We start from the raw sequence: 19,235 nt of genomic DNA on the forward strand, positions 1-19,235 counted from the left end.
AACAGAAGACTTCTTTTACAGAGCCTTCACAAGCTCTTATGGATTCTTATTTTAACTGTGACAATCCTGAGGAAAAGGGCTTTAAGAGAAGACCCACTGACATGCCCCAAGTAATTCCCATATTTTTCTTGGAGACAATACCACATAGATTTTAATCAATAGTGACATACAGTTGCTGAAGCAATTTTTGTGACATAGTAGATAACAAACATATGTAATTTCACTTTACAATCCTACTAGATCTTTTGGTGTTGAGCTCTGTTCAGTTTCTGTTGTTTATCCTGTAAAAATATCACCTGAGACTTCATGTATCTCCAGAGCAGCAAAGTGTGAGTCCAAATTAGTAGCAGAGAAAGAAAAACATTGCTCCATGGAAATAGTCCTTAAAGGAATCATAACAGAGAGAAATAATGGAAAGTAGCAAAGAGATCTCAATATTTGAGAAAATAAAGCAAACAAGTCAAAAGGTCAAGAAAAAAATGTAAGTGAACATCCTGAATTTAGCAGATTAGGGTTCTAAAAAGTAATTTTTAATTGTAAGGCAGTAGAAAGTAATTTTACACTAATTACAAGTGAATCCTTGCTGAACTATTACAGAATATCTTGAGTAAATGAAACCTGGATGTGCAGTGAATCAGAGCAATAAGCAAAATGGACTTGGTGTGAGATTTAGAAGTTTTTAGCTTCTGAGAACAATACCCTCTTAAGGACCAGCCAGATGTGCTTACAATCTAGTCAGCTGTCAGTCACTCTCGATTAATTCAATCAGTTTAGTTTAATCTCCAGGTGGGCCTTTGAGTATGTGCTAAATCCCCTTATCTACCACATTCCATTATCTTGACACAACAGGAAAATGGAAGTGGGGTGTTGGAATGGATAGTACCTGGGGGTTCAAATCTAGCCTTTGCCTTCAGTTGTATAATGCTAGGCAAGTCACTTTCTTCACTTATGCATACTAAAGGCAAGTCCTTCAAACCCATCTGCTATCACATTGTTGAAATCTACAATGGTGGAGGGGATATCTATTCTGAAGAAATGCACCCCTACCCCCAAGTCCTACTCCAGTACCTATTTATAGTATGGAGGTGACCCTAAGTTCACAAAATCTGTGCCAGAAGAATGAAAAGTATGGCAGACAGCAAGCTAGATAAACTTTTAGTATTGAGCTAGTAATAGACTATGTGGTTATTACCTGGGAACTAGCTTCAATAAATTTAGAAAAGCTTATTATAAGAAGACTGGTCATCAGAAAATATACATGTATATTTAAATTGTTTGGCTGTAGTAAATGAACAAATCACCTACTAAATGGAGTAATTGAGCTCTAAACATATGGGAAGAGATGGCATAATAAATCCTATGAAATACTCAAATAGTCATAGGAAAAGAGAACATTTATTTGGTTTGGTGAGCAGTTGGTATTTAATTGGTACCAATTATATATGTAAATATTGGTATAGAAAGCTATTTCTGATGAAAAATAATCAAATCCAAGTTTCACCCTCCCCACTTACTCCATATGTACATATATCCATATAGATATATCTATGTAAATATACACACCTGTATATCTCTACCCATGTGTTTTGGGGTTTTTTGTATTTGAAGTATGGTGGAATATGTGTGTGCATGTGTATGGATGTGTATGGATGGATGGATGGATGGATGGCTAGATGGATGGAAGAGGGTTTCACCACTTACCTCAATGTAATCACAGAAGCAATCACTGAATGTAATCACAAAGTGTAAAGTAGGTAGCCACACATGATTAGGTTTTAATGCAATCCTTCTCTGAAGTGTGAAACTCTGATTGAGTCAAAAGGTGAACTGTGTGACTGGCTTCCAGTGTCTCTGGGGACTTTAAATAATAGCTAGAGGGATTTCAATAATTCTATGATTTGAGCCAGAAATGGAGGGAAAAATATAATGGGCTTTTGACAGGGAATTACATTTGTGTGGGGAGGGTATTTTACTTACTCCATCTTCCCCACCCCACCCCCTTCACTGACCACATCATGGAGGAGATTGGTCTAATGGGAAACGATAGATCAAGCTGAGGTTGGAAAAACACAATGAAGAGAGGCATAGATGCTGAAAGACAATTTCCCTGAGAATAAGATGACTTCGTTGGAGACAGACTCAAAGAAGGAACATCTCTTTAAAGCCCAGATGAGTGGCATACCCAACATAAAACCGTAACTCAAGGGAGCTTCCTAAGGTCTCTACAAAGGGAGAAATGACTTCCAGTATCAGGAGTTGTAAATTCTCTCTTATGCCACATGTATTTGAACCTACCCTTTCCACAAACCTATTGTATATTCAAGGGAGTGTACAGGTTTTTGAGAGGAATATTTTATACCAGTTTTTCCTGCTATCCCATTTTACTAATAAATAAATGCCTTTGCTAAAAGCAAAGTCTACTGTCTGATTTTTTTTAAATACTGATTTTTAATGGGAAATATACCAATGAGGGCTCAGGAGCTACAATGTTAAAAGTATCTACTCACAAGGTTACCTTTTTCAAAGCCTATGGGGACCCACCCTTCAAGTGAAAGTGCAAGTTTAAGAAAGTAGCCCAGATTTTGCACTTTTGCAGCAACCAGAAAAGAGGAAGTTGCTGGGATCAGAGCAAAGTTCCCAAGCAAGATACCAGTAAGGAGGAGATCCCTGTCGTAGAAGGAGTCGAATGGTTCTGACAGCCACTGAAGCCTTTTACCTCCTGGTGAACAACAAGAGTTTAGCAAGCATGAGTGTCACCATGGCTGAGATCTACGGAGATTACAAGGATGAGGATGGTTTTGTGTATATGACATATGCCTCCTAGGAGATGTTTGGCTGCTCATTGCTCATGGTCAACCCTGAACATAGGCAGAGCTTTGGCCCAGGCTCCTGCAAACACCTTGAGCCCTCATCTGGGTAGGAGGTAATTTGTCCTTTAAGTGATTCAACAAACTGTAGCAAGTGGGATTTGTCTTCTCTCGTGAAAAACAGGCTGGGCTGCCATAAACTGAATAGAACCAATGAACAAAATCCAAGAAACTGTCTTGTTTTGGTCCTTTTCTTTCTTTTTTAAACCATTTAAAGCCCTTAGAAAATATTATTGTAAACCAGGCCCCTGTTTTTCAGAATGGGAATGGATTAATTTATATAATGCCTTCTTATAATCTTACTGAAGAAAAGACTGAAAGTTGAAATTGTTTAAATGGCAAATACTTCGACAGAGGCACAGAGAAGGGAGAGACTTAAATAGAGACATCATTTGTCCTGTGCCCCACTTTGAGAAAAGACTATACTTAAATCCTCTGAGGCTATAAGAGAATTTCTGTCCTATATGTTGTCTCTGCTTGTACCTTGTATAAAGGACCCATATAGCTCAGGAAATCCTGTTTAAAACCTATCTGCAAAGTCTGGCTTTATAAAAAGCTTTTGCTGCTTTTTTTCAGTAGTTGATTATCTGGTCCTCTGTATTTCTCCCTATGTAGGCCCAAATCCATGATTGCTCAAAATTCAAAATCACTTTTTAATAATACTCCAATGTCTAAATACCAAATCTGTACTACTTCTGTGTAACCCCTGACCACAGCTTTAAGTCTGTATTCTAGTCCGTGTACTCTAATCAGTGCCTCCAACACATAGCTGTCAAGACATTTCACTTCTGTTGAATCACATGTGATAGTTTTATCTCCTGAAACTTCCCTGCTCCCTTAAATGTCTTGCTTGAATTTCTTGAAAACTTTCCAAATAAATCACTTTGGTGGTGTTACCAGAAAAAAAAAAAAAAGAAAGTAGCCCAGAAAAAGTGAACATGTATACATGTGTGTACATGTGCATATAATTATGTAGTTAGCTAAAAGCTTGTTTCCAGTTCTATAAATTCTGTGCTGATGGAGAAATATATAGCTTTAACTTGTTAGATTCTAGAGCAAAAAAGAAATTCAGTTTGGTTAATATTTCAAAAACCTTGTAGGTGCTGGCTAGCCAAAAGTGAAAATCTCTGCCTTTAAGAGAACTGCCTCTTCCTTGGGGATGGGGTATATAAGAGGTATACAGACAAAGCAACATAAGGTAATTTGAGGCGGAAAAAAAGGGCACTAATACCTGGAGGGATCAAAGTTTTTCACAGGAACTGGTACCCTGGCTCAGGTGTAAAGGAAGTTTGGCATTCTAAGAGGTATAGATGGGGCAGTAGTATGGTACAATGCTGCATGTGTGTGTGTGCACGTGTGTCTGAATATATGTATATATATATATTCACATGCATATATATTTATGTGTATATTTTATAAATGTGTGTATAAAATTTATTCAGGAATCCTCAAAAGTAGCAAAAATAACCAATTCCAATAACCTTCTGCTCATAAACAGCAGGTGAGACATAAAACAAAGATAAGTCTACTAGACAAAAATGTTCACCACTGTGATAGAGAAGATCCAAATGGAAGGGGAATTTCCTGTGTATGATGAAGTCCTCCAGAATTTCCTATTTCCAAATGATATTGTACTGATTTCTTTAAAGTACAGATCATTGTTGTGCATAGTAGATTTGCAGTTTCATGTACAATCATCTATTTTTATTGTACTATGTCATAGAAATATTTGTTTTATTCCATAAATTAAAAATAAAATCAAAAAGAGAGGTCAAGAATAAACAGACTTTAGCCTGACCATCTACAAAGGAAAAACCAAATGGATGAAGAATGTCTATTGTCCACTATAATGGGTGGGCCTTACTCAGACCAATCCCCTGTTAGTCTAGGTTCGGAGTTGGAATGAAATGGAGATACTTGTCGTTCATTCAGCAGTTAAGGAAAGGAGGTTTACTTAAGACAACAGAGAAATGATATTCAACAAGGATAATGTAGCACTTAGTATATGGAAACATGTTTTGTTAGCAGGGCAGGGGTGGTGACTCACATAGCCCTGGGAAATCTGCCAAGGCTGAAGGCCCCCAGCACTACATGGGTGGTCGTTTGTATGCCATTAGACAACCAGGAAGCTGTCTCAATGTCTTAAGCCCAAGCTACCTGGTTCAATCCAATCTTAGGGATAGCTTCCTTGCCTTTTAGGGAAAGAACTAGCCTAACCTACATGGAAGATGTGGGGGAGGAGCATGGACTCATATATAGTGATCCCATCACACTTAGATACACGACATGCATTTTGGTGAATAACCAGTAGAGCCTATCCATTAGTGTATCTATATATATATGAACAGATAGCACAGATTGATGAGATGAGGGGCCCAGAGCTAAACAAGAGAATCAAAGAAGGCTGGAAATTGCAAGGCTCCTTTAATAACCTCAAGCTTCTCATGAAAACAAAGGCCCATTTTTTTTTTTGATACCAACATTTCTACCAGTGACTTTGTATGGTAGCAAAACATGAACTACAACAGTCTCCAAAGAATTAAAAATGAATGTCACAAAGAGGGCCTTAGAAAAGAGCATGGTGAATAAGCATGGAGAATTTCAAAGACCAGGAGTAAAAGATACCATCAAGGAATCATATAATAGGAAGAAAAGATGGCCTGTTCCTATGGAGAGGTCAGAGTGACAGCCAGAATCCTCTGATGATTTCCCTATAATATCTGAAGGAAGCAAGAAAGAGTCTCTAGCATGTGAGGTAAATATCCTCTGGTGAATGGATGGGAGGGCATGGACAAGGGATGGTGATGAGATGCAGTCTGCATCACTGATGGGAACTTCCAAAGGGGAACTTTCGCAGACCCATCTGAGTATTTGAGTATGATCAGGAAAGGAGGTGGCCTGATTAAATAGGAAGAATGAGAGAACAGGGCATATTCAGCAGAGTGCTGGACTTGGAGCCAGGAAGACCTGGGTTAGAATCCTGCCTGAGCCACTGCCCAGTTGTGTAATCCTGGGCAAATTACTCAAACTCTCTTAGCCTCAGTTTCCTTATCTTTAAGAACCTGTAAAATCCCTTCCAGTTCTAAAATCTATGGTCTGCTTTCTCTCTCAATCTATGATTTCTGAATGTTAGGTAATAATAGATGGACAAACCAAGAATATACACTATTATCCTCATGATGCATAAAGAAGAAGTTGGTCTTTAGCACTGTGGGAATTTATCATAACACGTTGACAAAGGCCACAAAGGGCTAAGAAAGAAAGGATGAGATTTAGTCTACTTGAGTGAAGTCAGGGACCAGACTATAGAAACAAACTTCCAAAAGCCCATCGGAATAACAGATTCGTAGTAAGGAAGCGTGTACGAGGAGCCAGAGGACCAGAAGCCACAGCTTCGTGTTCCGTGCCTGTTTGGGTAAAATCTGATTTGAGCTCCAGCAATTTCAAAACAATAGAATGCTCTGTTGGTTCAAACTGTAGGGAACTGCCCCGACGCCCTAATTAAAGGTATTATCAGTGACTGAAAGGCTTGGATAGCTGGTCTTTCATCTCCTGAAGTCCAGATGATATCTCATGGTCCTGGATTTTTAAAGGATTATGAAAATGTGGGTGTCTGTGTCTATTTACCCTGTGAAGCAGAACCAAGTGTGATTACCTTGGAAACGCAGGAATAAGTGCTTTGTGAACCGAAAGGGAAGCCATCCGAGGGGCACTCGAGAATGGTTTTAATCAAGTAAGTAAACTGATCCTTGTCTCAGGATAAAACTCTGTTCATAATATAAACCTTCCCAAGAGTGAGCGAGCAGCAGTCGGAAAGATGTTATCTCTCCTTTGCCAGCATCCAAGCTAGAAAGATGGGCCTTTCCTGAAAGCCACATGTCTTCATTTTCTAGAAACTCTAGATTTTAATTCAGCCACAGCTGAATCACAAACACCTCAGAAAAAGCTCGTTTTCAAGAATAATCAAGGCCTTCCACAATCAGTTTTCAACAATTACCACCACCACCACCACCACCACCAATAAGCATTTATTAAGCACTTACTATGTGCCTGGTACTGTGCTAATCACTATACAAATATTATCTCATTTAATCCTCAGAACAAACCTGGGAGGTAGGTACTATTAGTATCATCCCTATTATACAGATGAGGAAACTGAGGCAGAGAATAAATGACAAGTCCAGGGTTCACATAGCTAGGAAATATATGAAGCAGGTTTAGAACTTGGTCTTTTTGACTCCAAGCCTAGCACTCTATCTACTGTGCTACCCAAATGCCTCAATATTACTACTGCTACCACCACTACCACTACTACTTCTGTTACTACTATTGTATCTATTACCATAATGACAATAATAATATGAATCCATATGTATGTAGCCCTTCTTTGCAATCTATGAGTAAGGCAGTACGTCCTGGTTCACAAATCCATACATTTCCCCATCTCTGTGCCTGTTCTCAGGAGATTCCCTGGACTTGGAGTGCCTCCAACATACCCATAATGGAAATCCTACCCAAGTCTTTAGGTCCATCTCAAATGTCATTGCCCCCTACATAGGCTTCCTTGTTTCTCCACCCACTAAGCAAAAGTGATCCCTCCAACCTTTGAATTTTTGTAGTATTTTGTTTACATCTTACGAATTTTTACATTATATTTTATATCAAAGTGATCTATGCACAAGGTTTATCTTCCCCTACCAAACTGCAGGCTACCAGAGACTGTGTCCAATCCCTCTTCAAATCCCCTTCAGCCTTATATATAGTAGGTGCTCAATAAACATCTGTTGAGGTGAACTAAAAAAGAGCCCTGACACATTACTTCGGCCCTGTCACAACATGAAGCTTTGTCTCCTGGGTTACCTTGGCCAAACAATTCATTACCCTGTGGCCAACCTGTGGTCAGGATGATCTTGAGTTAGCAGACAAAGCCTATCAGATTATATCCCAAACACGGCATATGCAGCATATCGTATTCGTATCTCCACTCAGGGAACTAATTATATTTTATTTTTAAGGTGAAAATTTATTGGATATCCAATTATAAACATCATATTTAGTCACCAAACAAACCAAAGAAACAAAATTTAACTGAACTTTTTTTTTTAATTAACAACTCAACTTTACCTAAAAAAAAAAAATACAAACTCTGCAAAGGGATCGATTTAATCAAACCTTTCCCCTTACCCTAAAAGAGGGGATAACCTTTTAAGCCTTAAATTCTTGGTCTGCAAAGGCATATTTCCAGTTGGAACCTGATTTCTTAGCAGAACATTTTGAGAATGGCCAACAGTGGAATTCAAGGACTGGTGACCAGTAAAATCAAATCCTTTTGGACATGTTTTAACTTTTTTTTGTTTTCCATACCTGTATCAACCAGACCAGTAGAGCAACCTATGTGGGCTGCCCCACAGAAAATAAAATGGGCAGCAGAGTCAAACAGGAAGGGGTGGGGGTCTTCTGGGATTGCAATGAGAAGAATGGAAAGCACACCAAATGCTGAAAAGAATGGTACTCCTCCAGAGGGGAGGACCAACAGAGTAGGTAAGACAGAGCTGTGGCGTGAGCCTAGAAGAAAATGGCAGAGAGGCTGCAGGCTGTGAGTGTGACCAAGTCACTTGATTCATCTCTTTCTTCTTCCTCTACCTGAGCCTTGTGGAAGCAGCAGAGGAGAAGTGAGTAGGAAACAGAGGAAGGACAGAAGAGCATCTGTTGGTGGTGGCTGTCACAACAACCAGGGTTCCCCAGAGATCTAGAAAACTTGCTCCAAACCTGGAAGACTCCAAGTTCCAGGTAGCCCCATGGTGGCAAAGGAGTTTCTGGCATATTGGAGCACGTTGCATAGCTACATCTAGAATCCACATTGCATACTAATATTTGTCAAAGATAAGGAGGAAGAAAGGAACTTAAAAAAGAATTCAGCAAGATGCTCTAAACCAAGTCAATGTATATGTTGGTAACTGATGGATATGGGGAGGGCGGAAAAAAGCACATTGAGAAAATATAATTTAGGATTAAGAAATGAAAGATGTCAAAGTCTCATAAACTATGTAGAATCCTTAAGCCTAATGTAAGTAATGATTACCTCAAGAAAGGAAGCATGAGGCAATGGACATGGCAAATGAGACAAAAAAGAAAAACTCAGGAAAAAAATGAAATTGACAATATCTTAATAGCTCCTTACTGATATTGGAGTGGTTTCTAAATCAAATATGTGGAGACTCAAATTAGAACAATGAGAAAAATGAATGAGTAAAGAAGAATGGACAAAGATATAGATGATATACAATTACAACTTAAATCTTACCTATTCAAACAAGCTACTGACAGCAAAAAGGGGAAACGTCTGAAGTTCATTGATGCTAATTATCACCATTTCATTCAGAAGACTAACCACTGTAGTTAACACAATGAGGAGGCCCAAAGAACCTAGAAACTGCCTTATCCTGCAGCAAATTTCACCATCTAATCAAGTAGGAAAACATAATAGCCAAAGGGTAACATGAAATTAGAGTACACCTTTGTTTGTGAAAATTACACAGGGTGAGTGCAGAACATTATGAGCCACCCTGTCTTGGGAGGATGTAAGTCTATGGTAAGGTTAGTGTGAGACTTAAGTGAAACCATCCCAATAATATTTTTTTTTGGTGGGGCAATGAGGGTTAAGTGACTTGCCCAGGGTCACACAGCTAGTAAGTGTCAAGTGTCTGAGGCAGGATTTGAACTCAGTTCCTCCTGACTTCAGGGCTGGTGCTTTATCCATTGCACCACCTAGCTGCTCCCCGCCCCCCCCTGCCAATAATATTTATAAATGAAGTTTGAGAAAGGAAAACAGATGGAAAGACAATGGGTCAGACTTTTCAGGGTTTCTGAAGTGATTAATCTATTTTCATAATGATTAACAACAGAACTACCACATGTGGACCCTAATACCTCATTACCCCATATGAGGAAATAGAAATGCCAGTTTAAGATAATGGAGTCAGGAAAGGATGACTAGACCAGACCAACTACATAAAGATGAAATCCATGCCAGAGGAAACACAATTTTCAAAGCTCAGAAAGATCATTTTTCTAAAGTGGAAGGTATAAAATTATTGTTAAAAAAAAGTCACATGTAGGATTATTTCTTTTTAAAAAAAGGCAGCCCCACTGATCCATTTGCCCCCTTTCTTATCCCTATACAATCTCTTTGAGAATGACATGGTTATCATGGGTATTCTTGATGAAAATATAAGAAAGGAACAGGCAGATTTCTTTGCAAATGCCTTTCTACTACAGATCACATTTCCAGTCACACAGGTGGATGAAAGTTATAGAAATGCAAGCTTCCACTGTATTTACTGTTTGTTGATCACAGAGCCACAACAATGACAAAGGCCTTAAAGCCTTCTTTCATCAATATGTCTCCCATGTATATACTAAGATTCCTTGAAGGAAGAAACCACAGAAATTACTTTGTTCAATAATACTCAGGCTTTAGTATAGGCATAAATGGGGAGACAAATGTTTGCTACTGTAATAAATCCTGTATGAGTTTCAAATGGAGAAGGAATTCACTACAGATGAGGTCTTTCAGGTCTTGACTGCCCATTTTCCTATGGGCATCAAGCCAGGGCCTACTAAAGACCCTCTTTTAAAGAGATCCAGTCAGGATAGATGGACAAGACTAGAAATCCACATGGGAAGGAGTAACATGGTGAATAAAGGGCCAACCTTGGATTCAGGAAGACAGGGGTTCAAGTTCTACACTTACTACTAATAGGACCATGAGTAAGTGCCTCAGGCAATCGAAAGACCCTAAATTGTAGACCAGTGTCTTATCTTTCAAGTCACTGCAAATTCCCCATATACTCTATAATTGGCTTAAATCTTTGATCTTCTATTATTCTTTTGATAGCCCTCCTGGCCAAGTCTACTAGCAGGCCTGGAGAAAGTTATTCCCTAAACCAGGCCTAGAGTTATTCACATGAAAGGGCTCAGAATGATAATGGACTCTTTTTGAGAGGGAGATGTAAGATAAAAGTTGTCCCTGACTGACCTGGATATTACTAGGAAGTACCCTGATCAGGCTTAGGATGAATGGAATTGAAATAGCTTGGGTTATATGTCTACTCTTTTGTATTCTTAGTTTTCCCTATTTCAGGTTTTAATCAAAAAATGACTTTATAAAGTACTCTGAATCCAGATAAGGATTCAAATAAGTAAAATAACTGAGAGAAGAGAAGTGCCACAGGATGAAGCAGAAATCCAGTCCAATGATCCATAGCTGCCAGAATGGTTTATTTAAAAAGCCTAATTCTGACCATGTCACCTCCTGACTCTTTCCTACCTCCCACCTCCAGGATCAAATTTACAATCCTCTCTTTGGCATTTAAAGTTCTTTACAAGCTAGCTCCTTCCTAGCCTTCCTTCTCCCAGTTTACTCCCCTCCACATACTCTGGTACTTGAACATGGGGCTCTGTCTCCCATCTTGTGCTTGACACTGGTTGGCCCCCAGGCCTGGGCTCCTCCCCTTCCCTATTTCTGCCTCTTTCAGGCTTTAGCTCAAATGAAATTTCTTTCAGAGACAGGCATTGCTGGTCTCCACCCCACCCCACCCCACCCCTAGCTTTTACATTCACTCCTCATTACTATCAATTCTACCTCTTCGACATCTCTCAGGGGCTATTCCCTTCTCTCCAGTGACACAGTCCAGTCTAACCCCTCATCACAGCCTGCGCCTCACTGATCCAATCCTCAATGGTTCCCTCTTGTCTCTAAGACAAAATACATAGTCCTTAGCCTAGCTCGGAAAGCTTCCCACAGTCTGGCTTCCATCTACCTCTCCCATTGCTGTTGCTTAGTTCTTGCCTTCAATGCACGTCAGTCCAGGTAAACAGACTGTTCCTGAAGTTCCGCCCACTTCTAACATGGGTGGTTTTCCATGGGCTGCCTGCCTGCCCCCTATGCCTGGGAGGCCCTTTAGCCTCATATCTGTCTCTCAGAATATCAAGCAACTGAAAATATCTAAAAGATGGATTAGTTTCTATAGGGAAAGAAACTAAACAGGAGGGGCCTTGCCAGTCCTGTAAATTGAAAGTGTTTTTTTTGGCAGGGCAATGAGGGATAAGTGACTTGCCCAGGATCACACAGCTAGTAAGTGTCAAGTGGCTGAGGCCGGATTTGAACTCAGGTCCTCCTGAATCCAGGGCCAGTGCTTTATCCACTGCACCACCTAGCTGCCCCCCAGTAAGCTGAAAGTCAAAGGGGTGCATATTAAAGTGTATAACAAGATGCATGCCACAGACAAGGGGAATGTGGATTCATTCATCCAATTCAGTAACTAGGGCTATATATATAAAGACATATACAAAGGCATAATAGAAGAGCATGAGGACAAAGGAAAAGAAAGTTCTTTAGTCAGGCAACAAGTACCTATTAAGCACCTGCTGTGTACAAGGCACTGTGCTAAGTGCTGGAGATTCAAAGAAAGCAAATAAAGTTGCTGCTTTCTTAATCTAATGGGGAAGATAACATGCAAATGAGTTATATACTAGTTAAATTAGAGATAAGAAACTGAGGACAGGCCCTTGAATTAAGAAGAGCCTAAAGGAAGCCAGGGAAGAGAGGAGGCTGAAATGGGAAGTGAGCACATCCAGGGCTAGTGTGTGGTCCATCAGTGGTCCAGCTATGGAGATCACTGGATCACAGAGTGTGGAGCGGGGGGAGGGAGGGGAGGTGTAAGAAAACTGAAGAGGTTGGGGAGGGGCAGGCTAGGAAGGGTCCCCAACACCAGAAGATTTTCTATGTGATCTTGGGGGGTCATGGGAAGCCGCTGAAGTTTACTACAGAGGGAGCGACATGGTCAGATGCTTTAGGATGATCACCTTGGAAGCTTAATTGGAAGACGGACTGGAGTGGGGAGAGATGCCGGAGGGAGAACCACCAGTAGGCTACTGCTAAGAACACACATGATCGAGCGTCTAATCCTGATAAACCTGAAATAACAAAGATATATGCCAAAAGTGTACTCCGATGAAAACTGCTTAGATCCCCATTTGATAATGGATTATGAAAAGGAAATTAAGGAAGACTATTGAGTAGTGTGAGAATTGGAATGACACCTCCTGCTGGGAAAGATATGGCAGGGAAGCTCTGCCATTAGGAGAAAGCATGTGATTTAGAAACCACATAACTTTAGCGTCTGGAAGTTACATCTATAGAACCACCTATGGGACCTGTCAATCAGAGCTACCAGCCAATTAGCTTGGAGCTCTGTGTGTGGACGGCCCTGTTTCCGGTTTTTCAGGAGGCTTGGGGAGAAGCCGGGAGTGAGCAGGCCTTTTGGGTTGGAGACTTCGCCTTGGCGGCAGGGGAGGCAGCTTAGGGAGAGCAGGAAAATCCAATACTTTATCCACGTGTTTCTCTTTACTAAACCCTAATATACTTTAATAAATACTTAATGCCCAAAGATTGGTGCTATATGTTTTCTAATTTAAGTTGACCACTCATTAGATTTTAGACATCATAGCTAGAATTTTAGCCCCCTTACAGTACATCCCTCATTTTTAAGGTCACAGATTTTTGAATTGGAAGAGATAGATAGATAGCCAAGCAGAAAGACAGGTGGACAGACAGATAGGTAACAAGAATGAATAAAAGCATCTGGTGGGAGCTTTTTTTGAGGCAATCAGGATTAATGACTTGCCTAGGGTCACAAAGCAGTAAGTGAGGCTGAATTCGAACTCAGGTCCTCCTGACTTCCTTATCAGTGCTCTATCCACCCTGATACCTAGCTTCACCATCTAGTATCAATATATTTTTGTTGACTGTCCAATCTTCATGTGCTCCCTCTCTTTCCTATTTTTTATTATCACCACTTTCCCTATCTATCCAGATGGAGGGAGGGAGGGAAGGATGAAGGGAGAGGAAGAGGGAGAAGGAGGGAGGGAAGGGGAGAGAGAGAGAGAGAGAGAGAATTTATTAAGCATCAAGTGCTAGCTGGACAGACATACACAGAAATAGAGAAAGCAGACACAGACAAGATGAAGAGCTTAGGGGGCAGGGCAGAGCAGAGGTAGGAAGGATGATGTACCAGTGGGGTGAAGCATGGCTAAGGACCTCCCTAAAATGCAGTGCTGGGGGAGGGAGTCCCAATGAGGAGGGCACCTCTGCAAAAGGCAAAGAGGAGACAGGAGTTCACTAAGTGCAGGCATAAAGAAGGTGAAACATCACTAAGACCTTTCCTAAGAGGTCTTAGAGGTGGCCCAGAGAAACTGAGTGACTTACCTAAGGTCACAGGGCTGGTGAGAAGCAGAGCTGGGATCTGATCACAGGCCCTCTAACTAGAAATACCCTATTCTTTCTGTTCCTGCGTGTTGCACAATGCCATAGAGGGCAACTATTCTATTCTCCTAAAAAACTTTCCTTGGCATCATTTCAAGCACAAAGTCATGGGCAGGATGAATCATAAGTTTGACTGAACTTCTAATATTTTTATGATGATAAGTAAGGATTTATTGCATTTTTACTCCCAGAGTATGGAGAAGCAGGGACAGAGAAGGAAGTGACTCTGCCACTTGGTGCTGAAAATACATTATTCTCATTTTTACAATTGGGACTCCCAGGGCCCCCACTGAGAGTGCCAGGCCTGACTTTTTTTTTTTCAGGGCAATGAGGGTTAAGTGACTTTGCCCAGGGTCACACAGCTAGTAAGTGTCAAGTGTCTGAGGCTGGATTTGAACTCAGGTCCTCCTGAATCCAGGGGGTGCACCACCTAGCTGCCCTGAGGCCTGAACTTTCTTAAGGTCAGCCCAGAGTCAGGAAGTTACCTCACTCAAAAGCACACTTAGCTGAAAGCCTTGTTCCTACCAGAGGTTCTGTCCTTTGGGCTCTGACCTCAGCACAACTGTGCGATGATAAAACCCAGCTAATATTCCCTACACTTAGGTCAGAAATAGGGCAACCACATATAGTTTTACTCGCCACACAATCAGACTGAATGGTCCTTGAACAGAGGAACTAAGTCTTATACTTCTGTAACTTTCTCAATGCTGAGCAGATCACAGGTGTCTGATATCCATAGTGACCAAAGGATGCCCATTTCCAGTGCTTGACACCATGCCTGTCACCCAGTAGGCACTTTTAATAAATGTTTACTGACAGACTAGTCTTCATGTACTTCCTCTTTCCCTTTTTTTTCATATCTCTCATTACCCAACTTTCCCTGTGTTAACCAGTGACTAAAAGAATATCTCTCCAAATGTCTTGGGTTCTGCTTTCTGCCAAGGACTGATCTAACACTAAGGGCCACCTGGTAAGCAATTTCGAATTATAGCAGAATAGCCACTACCAAGGCCGGGGAAGGCAAGGCAAGAGCTAGTGCCAAGTTGGTGGTAGAGAACTGGGCAGGGGCTTCCCACAGGTAAGAAGTGGAGGGGGATATTCCCTTTAATGGAAAGGAGCAGGTAGGCCTCCTAACAATAGGCAGATATGATTTTAAAAAAAGATTTTTGTGCATAATAAAATATTACCTAACCAACTCTCTCTTAAAATCCAACTTCAATTTAATTTACTCTCTAACCATGAACATATGGCTCATAAATAATTCTAAGATGGATTTCTGGTATGACCTAAAACTATTACCTACTGAAAGTCTTATCAGGTTAAATCTTCAGGTCAAAGAAGACATTGGTTGCTTCTTTATAGCTTCGTCCAAAACTCAAAATCTGATTAGACCATTCTAGAATAAGGATGATTCATTTTGATGATTTTATTTCTTAAAAATATATATTTTTTATTCATTTTAAACTTAAATACAAAATGAGAAAAGAAAAAAAAAACTTTCCATGTACACAGAAGAATATAAGAGAGGACTCAATATAAAGCAACAAATTTCCATTTCAAGAAAACCTTTATAATAAATACTACAGGCTCCAAAAAACCTCCAAATAATGCCATAGGACAATTCCTGGAGCAGCAGAACCCACAAAAGAAGGGGCTGAGCTCATTTGCCAGCCAAAGATGGCTTAGAAGGTTGGCAGGAAGGGGCTGCTATGCTGGGTGGGAGTAGAGCCCAACCCTGTGGTCATGTTGACATAGATCCAGTACCAAGCAGGCCTCGCCAGAGAAAGAGACCCCTGAAGCCTCTGAATAAGCTGCAGTGCCAGCATCTTCTGGAACTAAGCTCACAGTCTGGTGAGAGGGCTGAGTGGTTGGGCAGGAGGAGATTACAGGGGTTTCTGCTAGCACTAACTTGGGTGTTTCACACCTTCTGGAAACCAGGAAGTAGGCTTGAGTAGCAGTGGCCCAGGTCGGGAAGGGCAAAGGAATTGGGATTACAAACAAAAATCACCTACCCAGAAAAACTGAATATAATGTTTCTGGGGAAAAAATGGGACTTCAAGGAAAAAGAGGACTTTCAGGTATTCGTGACGAAAAGATATGAACTGAATAGAAAAGTTGACTTTCAAATACAAGACCCTAGAGAATCATAAAAGGGTAAACAGAAAAAAAGAAATTAAGAGGGATGTTAAAAGGTTAAATGGCCTACATTCCAACATGGGAAGATAATACATCTAACCCTTAAGAAATTTCTCAGTAATAGGACAGATATAGAAATACATTTAGATGGAGGGTACAGGTGGGAATTGATTATGAAGGGATGATGGTATCTGTAAAGCATTTATTTTTTGTTTATCTTTCTTTTTTTTGTGGGGTGGTCAGAGTTGGGTGACATGCCCAGGGTCGAGCAGTGGGTGAATGTCTTTTGACTGGAGCCAGATTTGGGCTCAGGTCCTCCTGGATCCAGGGTGGGTATTGTGTCTACTGTGTCACCTAGCTGCCCCATGATGACATCTTAAGGGTAAAAATGAGGGGTGAGAGGATTGCAGTGGGGGAGGGGGAAGAGGAGAGGGTAGGCAGGGAGGGAATGAGAAAGAAATAGAATTTGGAACTCAAAACTTTAAATAAATAAATAAATACATTGCTAAAAGAAAAATAAATACTATACATTATTTTCAAAGCTACCCAGCTTTTCTGTGTTTCCTTCTATGTTTTCTTTTGTTCTCTGCTGTGTACTTATTATTTTATTTTTTTTCCTTCCCTCCCCACTTCCACCTTAGAGAAAGCTACAATTAAATGTTAATAAATATACATATATAAACACACATACATACATAAACATTCACATACGCATACACATATACATACATATATACATACATATACATATATGTGCAACATTTTTCTGGTGGCAAAGAATTGGAAATTGAGGGGATGCCCATCGATTGGGGAATGGCTGAACAAGCTGTGGTATATGAATGTAATGGAATACTATTGTGCTATAAAAAATGATAAGCAGATTGATTTCAGAAAAACCTGGAAAGACTTACATGAATTGATATTGATTGAAATGAGCACAGTACAGTGTACACAGTAACAGCAACAGCAACACTGAATGATGATCAACTGTGATAGACTTAGCTTTTCTCAGCAATACAATGATCTAAGACAATTCCAAAAGACTCATGTTGGAAAATGCTCTCCACTTCCAGAAAAAGAACTATGGAGACAGAATGCAGATCAAGGGGGCAGCTAGTGGCACAGTGGATAGAGCACCAGCCCTGGAGTCAGGAGGACCTGAGTTCAGGTCCAGCCTCAGACACTTGACACTTACTAGCTGTGTGACCCTGGGCAAGTCACTTAACTCCAATTGCCTCACCCCAAAACAAAAACAAAACAAAAACAAAAACAAAACAAAACAAAATGCAGATCAAAGCATACTAGTTTCACTTTTTTTGTTTTTGGTTCTTTTTGTTTCTTTCTTATGGTTTTCCCTTTTGTTCTAATTCTTATCTCACAACATGACTAATGTGGAAATATGTTTAACCAGATTGTAATGTATAACCTATATCAGATTGCTTGCTGGTTTCAGAAAAGGGGGAGGAAGGGAGGGAGGATGAAAAATTTGGAACTCAAAATCTTTTTTTTTTTTTTACTTTTAATTTAGAATTTTATTTTTTCTGAAATTACGTGTAAAAACAAATTTTAACATCAATTTTGAAACTCTGTGTTCCAAATTCTCTTTCTCCCTTCCTCCCCACACCCCCTTAAGAACTCAGGCAATTCAATATAAGTTATACATGTGTAGTCATGCAAAACAGTTCCACATTAGTCAGGTTGTGAAAGAAAACAGACAAAAAAAAAACTTTAGAAAAAGGAACTAAAAAAAGGATGCTTCAATCTGGATTCAGACACCATTGGTTCTTTCTCTGGAGATGGACTGCATTTTTCATAAGTCCTTCAGAATTGTTTTGAATCACTGTATTGCTGAAAATAACTAAGTCATTTACAGCTGATCATCTTACAATATTGCTGTTACTCTGTATATAGTACATTTCACTTTGTATCAGCTCATGTAAGTCCTTACAGGGTTTTCTAATAGCATCCTGCTCATCATTTTTTTTATAGTAAACTACATTTATATAGTACTTTAAAGAGAGATTTCCTCACAATAAACCCATGAGATTGATTATTGCAACAACAGCAATAGATAACATTTATATAGTACCTTATACCTGACAAAGAATTTTCTTCACAATAGCCCAGCAAAGTACCATGTTTTATCATTATCATCAATCAGTCATCACCAATCAATCCTCATCTTCATCCACTTATCAATCCATCCATCCATCCATCCATCCATCCATCCATCCATCCATCCATCCATCCATCCATCCATCCATCCATCAATCAATTCTACAATTTGCCCAACCATTCCCCAATTGATGGGCATCTCCTCAATTTTGAATTCAACTTTTTTTTAATCTCTTTTTGGATACTGACCTAGTGGTGTCATTACTAGGTCAAAGAGTATGCATGGTTTTATAGCCCTTTGGACATAGTTTCAAATTGTTTTACAGACTGGAACTCAAAATCTTACAAAAATCGGTATTCAAAACTATCTTCACATGTAATTGGAAAAAAAACTAAAATAAAATACTATTAAAAAAGAAAAACAATTAAATGTGAATACACACACATTTCTATTTGTCAGTTCTTTCTCTGGAGGTGGATCCTTCCTTCATAGGTCTAAGTCTTTCCATGTTTTTCTAAATCAATCAATATATCATTTCTTATATCACAGTAGTATTCCATCACAATCATATACATACAGCTTGTTTAGCCACTCCCCAATCGAAGGACTTCTATCATTTAGTTATAATATAATGATTTGAAGCATTTTTTCATATGCTTATACATAGTTTTGATTTCTTCATTGAACAACTGCCTGTTCCTAGGCTTTGACTTATCAATTGAGATATGACTCAAATTCTTATGAATTTGACAAAGTTCTTTATATATTTGAGAAATGAGACATAGTATAG

At 39.7% G+C, this 19,235-nt stretch overlaps 1 protein-coding gene across 1 annotated transcript in view; it reads right to left on the minus strand.

The window, feature by feature from the left end:
* NME7 (NME/NM23 family member 7) overlaps positions 1 to 19,235 on the minus strand; it is a 171,315-nt gene that overhangs the window by 470 nt on the left and 151,610 nt on the right. The gene's annotated exons all lie outside the window — the stretch shown is intronic.

The sequence above is a fragment of the Dromiciops gliroides genome, chromosome 4, assembly GCF_019393635.1.
Source record: "Dromiciops gliroides isolate mDroGli1 chromosome 4, mDroGli1.pri, whole genome shotgun sequence".
In the NCBI taxonomy this organism is placed as follows: Eukaryota; Metazoa; Chordata; class Mammalia; order Microbiotheria; family Microbiotheriidae; genus Dromiciops; species Dromiciops gliroides.